This window comes from Myxocyprinus asiaticus, chromosome 6, assembly GCF_019703515.2.
Source record: "Myxocyprinus asiaticus isolate MX2 ecotype Aquarium Trade chromosome 6, UBuf_Myxa_2, whole genome shotgun sequence".
NCBI lineage: Eukaryota > Metazoa > Chordata > Actinopteri > Cypriniformes > Catostomidae > Myxocyprinus > Myxocyprinus asiaticus.
In genome coordinates, this window is record NC_059349.1 from 25,554,858 (window position 1) to 25,560,812 (window position 5,955).

Consider the following 5,955-nt stretch of genomic DNA (forward strand, 5'->3'; position numbering starts at 1 on the left):
ATAGGTGACATGTCAGCACACAGTCATTTGTTTTCCTTGGCCTATATTTCATACTTTCTTTTCCCACTCACAACACACTTTTTCATGTTTGCTATAGATATATGGCAATATAGAAAATACGAATAAATTGATAGTGGCGAGAAGAAAACAGGACCCCAATACCACTCTTAAGTGATGATGATGCAACACACCTTGTGCTTTGGCACCTTCACACTACTGGCGTGGCCAAGTGATGAAAGAGCAAGCGGGAGAGACAGAGAGAGGAGAGAGAGAAAAAAGAAAACGCTCTTCTTCGGCTCCTGCGGGCACACGGCCCACCCGGTCCTCCACCGCTCCTCCGCCCCCTGGCAGACGGCAGCAGTTCCTTCGCCTCCCGGTGGACGGCAGCGGGTCCTCCAGCTCCTGGCGGATGGCAGCGACTCCTCCGTCCCCTGGTGGACAGCAGTGGCTCCTCCATCTCCTGGCGGACGGCAGTGGCGGGTTCTTCCGGACAGTATGCCCTTCCTCCTTTCCCGGGTTTCGGCACCAATGTAACAGTTCGGGAAAGAAGGATGCGGGAATCGAATTAACAATCAACAAAACTTTAATTAGACAGAACATCAAACTGAAAACACAGCAATATAAACACACACACACACAGAGTGACCGCGTGTGTCTCTCTCTCCCTCTGTCTTCCCTTATCTCCCTCCCGCTGATTAGGCAACTCAGCGCTGGGCGTGCATCCTCACGACCAGGCCACGCCCTTCTCCTCATCACAGTGAGTTAAAAAAGTAATGTAAGGGCATCTATTGACAAATAATGCGTTAAAGAATGACAAAATAATTGGAGTTAACTCCCCATCCATGTGTGATATAGTTTACTGAATTAGGTATTCTAAGATAGCCTACCTACTATTACCTGGGTTTCAATAATAGGCCTCTGTAAATCGTGACTCTGTGAATATAACCCAGCTGCATGCTACACAAGTCCAAGCCTACATTCAAAGTAAATATCTATGGTATAGTAAAATCTTAGATTAATGTGATTGTGTATTTAATGTGCAAGATACTGTATATCTTCTGTGAAGTAACATTAAACAGTGGTTTTCAACCAGTGTTGGGTGTATCCGATTACAAATAATTTGTTACTGTAATCTAATTACTTTGTAGTCAAAAAATGACATTACATTTTAAATACTTGTAATCAGATTAGTTACTGATTTTCAATTAAAGTAATTACTTTTAAGTACATGCACTAAAGTAATATGTAAAATACATTAAAAATATGAATTTAATATTGAATTTATATGTACGACAGCTGAAGGGTGTGCGACAATAAATGAGTAAATATAGACATTCTGAATTTGAGCGGAAAACCAACAACATTCCTAGGAAAAGTGATTTAGACAGTAATTTAAAAGTAAAATAATTAGTAATCTGATTATTTTTAGATGAATTAATCAGTAAAGTAATCTGACTACATTTTTAGAGAAGTAATTAGTATTTTGTAGTGGATTACAAATTTTTAGTAACCAACACTGTTCTTATCCAGGGGGCCAAGGCCCACAAGGGGCATCAGCGAACTTCCAAGGGGGACTCAAGATGACTGAATTTATTTTAATATAATAATCTAACTTGCTAAAGATTAGATTTACAAACATTCAAGATCGCAAACATCTCAACGACATCTGCTGAATGTCTTATTAACATCCGAGACATACTTAGTATCTCGAAGTACCTTCGAGTCTTGGATAATGGAATAAAAATAGAATAAAAAGGTTAAGAACCACTGACATAAAACACAAATTATCCATTTATATAAACACTTGAAATAAACCAGAACTTTTAGGTTAATCACATCCTAAAAAATATCTATCTATCTATCTATCTATTTATTTATTTATTTTCATTTATTTATTTATTTATTTATTTTCATTTTTATTCTCGCCTCCATGCTGCTTTAAGCCCATATATTTTTCAGCAGCTTTAGGCTGGGTCTAAAGAGGGGCTGGGGGGGCATTGCCCCCCTAGATTTTTCTTGTGTCCCCCAGTCGGACCGGACAACAAAACAACCAAGTGGGACCCCTCTAGACAAACAAAAAGAGAACCTACTGCCCACCCGTAAAGGTCAAAATGCCCACCCCCCATAAAAGGTAGCATCCATGTTGCTCAATTTCAGTTAAATGACCCACCATAACAATAAGATTTTGACAAAGCACTTGATAAGTAAAACTTCATTTATATAGCAGCTTTTAAAACAGTATTTACAACGTGGTTTACAGAAGACATATATGCACATCCTTAGATGGCAAGCATTTTACTGTATTAACTTTTCAAAACATTTATCCTTATCTTCAGTCATCATCATCACTGATATGTCTCTTTTAAATATATGTATTTTCAGGATGAAAATACCCTGAGCATGGTTTTGCTGTTTCAGATTATTCACAAAACCAGTTCTCAAAGTAGCTGGAATATGTTGGATGACTAAAACTTTCTTGACATTTTGCGTGCTACGTAAGCTTTTAAACATTCTTTAGCAAAGTGCACAGCTCATTGTTCACAACAAGTTTTCTGCAGTTTTATATACAAACAAGTCAATAACACTCATGCAGCATGTAGTTAACCTGAGTCAAGTGATCTAAGCTTTAACTCATATAATGCATTTGAATGAGGTATAGCTGTGTCTCAAAGAACAGTTAACCCTGCCTCTCCCATGGTCGTTTCAATCTAGGATCAGTTTTATACCTACAGCATGAGAGGTGTCAGCAGCATTGGGTTTTGAGTTTGCGTTGGAGCTACCACTAGAGAGCAGTCTCTCCCTCACCTTATGTAATCACAAGAGAGTGACCTTGTGTTGGTATACTAAGTAATGTCTCTGACCAACAGTGACCTGGATAATTGCCTTTGGCCTATATAGTGTTGTCTATCCTGCAAGAACTCCAGCATAACTATTGACTTCCTAATCACTGGAGTAATTTTATTTGGAGAAAAATCTTGATTAGTTAAAATGTAGAGTTTCAAAACCCAACACAACACATCCCTGTGTTTTAATCAGGGTAAGCATGTGAGTTTGTGTGTTACCAGTGCTATCTGAAATACCTGTAAATGAATACTCCCAGTAACTTCACACGCAATTGGCCTGGTATTTTAACATCAATGCCTTCTAGTGGTAAAAGGTGTGGACGTCTAATCAATGGTCTCATTGCAATCAAAACTCATGCTCTTTTATTCAGACAATTTAATAGGTAGACATTCCTAACAAACGATCTTCTCTTTTACTAAGTAATGTTTCTGTCAGTAGGGCAAAACCAATGATCATGGAAATGTATGATAGTGAAACTCCAAGTTTAGTGTTAAAAGTAGAGGTTAATTAGTCTGTTTGTACCTATGCCAGAAAAATGCTTTTCACAAACAGGCAGAATTTTGATGAAGTTAACCTTTTTATCATTCAAGGGAACAAACCTTGATCACATAAAATATGAATATACGATGATCTTGAGCAGTGCTTGAAGTTTTGTTCTTTATTTTCTTGTTATATTTTCTTTTCTTTATCATTCCCATGTAAAGCACTTTGAATTACCAATGTGTAAGAAATGTGCTATATAGGCATTTGCCTTGCCTTGCCCTTCGTACCACTACTTCTCAGAGTCACCTGGTACGTTGCAGTTTCTTTATTTAATGTAAGTCAGTGGGTGATTTGATGCGGCCCTCCAATCACTTTTATATGACCCTCCAACTGATTTTGACAAAAATCATATCACAGTGTAAACATCCGAACGCTGTCTGCGCAAAACTCCCGGTGAATTTAACAACTCTCAGCGCTGAGATTAACAACCTCAGCAGCGCGTGCAACAGCATCAGCGGTCGTCAGAAGTGATGCGTCACCGTGTTCCAGTCCCGGACAGGAGCGCGCATGCTTAAGCTTGTCTGGGCATAGTTCAGTTTCACTGTTCTCCAAAACATGAACCAGCAACTTTTAGGTGGGCACATTTTATCGCGTCTTATTAAATAAAATTAATTTATGCAAATTGCACTTATTTGTTTTGATAACAAACCCCCCTAGAATCTACACCACTGGGTCAAGCATAATGTTCATTCCTGTTAATAATTAGAACGTTACAAATACTGATCACTTGGGGTCGCTCAAGACAAGAACAAGCTCACTGAATTAAACATGAAACAAGTTTAATATGAGTTGCCATGCATGATTCATCTCTTAGTTTACTTGTTTACATGTGAAGTTAATTGTTAAATGGCTTACTGAGGCATTAATTGTAAGATTTTTGAGACGTGTGTACAAACAATATACAGACCTATGTATATTTGTGATATGTAGGCCTAGGTGAGCACCTGGCAAACAAACCTCACACATTAACATAACATGATTTTCTTGTTATTTTTAAACGTGAGGTTTTGTGTGTCAGGTTCGCGCCTACGTCATTGTGGCGCAAGAAAATAAAGAGGGAGTGTGAATGTACGTGACATCTCCATTTCTCTACAATGCATTTCATCTCAGCCGACAGTGGGGAATTTGTGACAGAAGTAACTTAATTAATTCCCCTTCAACTGTCGATTGAATTTGTTGATCATATGTTGGGACTGACAGCGTCCGATAAATACAATTCGGTACTTTTAACACTGGAATTAGGTGAGTCGGTCCATTTCAGGGTGTCATTCTAGTCCTCTTATGTTTTGTAATACGTCTAATTAGTTTAATTCAAGGTGATATGTAATACCATTCTAGATGCAGTGTATATTTCCAAACCTTTCACAATATGGTACATCTGGTAAATAAAAAATAATTGCACCATTGCAGCACATTAGAAAATGTATTTATTTAATATGTCTTCAGTTAATGGTACTGTGGCCGTTAAGTGAACTGCAGCCAGCTACCTGTTGCTTGTTCTCGCGCTCGTGCACACACTCCATAGGGACGCGAGCATCGGCCAAAACAATGACATAACGTACAAAGAGACTGAACGTGATCCACCGGCATCATGCTGACAGATGAGGTAGCATAATTAAAATTACACAGTTACGATTGTTTTACTACAAACTTTGAGACTAAACTAAAACTACTTATCAGATAAGATAGCATGCTGATACACACATACAGCTACATACTACCGAACTATACCAGACAGTTTACTGTTGCACTGTTATATTGCACTGTCGTATGTTTTGTATGTTATGTTGTACTACAAATAAGAAACCAGCGTATTTGCTTAAATTTATCCTGTATACCTGACTTTTAGTATAAAGAGAATATCGTTTAAATTATTTGAAAGTTACAAAGCAAGGTAGCTTGCAAGATCAAGTTAGCTAAAATTACACAGATCAATCCTTATGGCACTACACTACACATGCTTTGCAGTTATGTAAGCTTACCTATCCAATAAGAAGAACGCCAATTCAGGGTCGGTTTTGATCCCCAAAACCGAACGAAGGTCCCTCCAGGAATCAAATGCCCTGCCGATGTTCACTCTAGTTTTCGCTCGACCACGATCACGTTCCCGCTTAGCTAGACGGGATTCAGTAGATAAATGTTTTTGTTTTTTTCTTTGCTTTTTGGCTTACTCTGAGTTTGTGTTGGAGTCGGTGTTGTGCTGGGAGCCGGATGTTTGCTGGATTTCATCTCTAAGATCAGTGGTGGACTGGCCATTGGGAGAACCGGGACTTTTCCTGGTGGGCCGGCTGCGAAATGGGGCCGCATGGGTCGCCGCATTATGCAGAACACGCCACAAAATGGCGCCGCGATATGCGGAAGGGGGCAGCGATATGCAGAAAAGGACAGCAACACCTACAGACCATCTGCTCGTAAGTGCACATTGTCTACTATAATTTCTTGCTGAAAGGAAAATCAATAAATATACAATAGTGCATGGGTAAGAGCAGAAGTGGGAGACGCTGAACACCAAATAGCAAGGGGTGGAAATTAAAGGCAGATAAACTCTTTCTCTTGTCTAAGATTTGA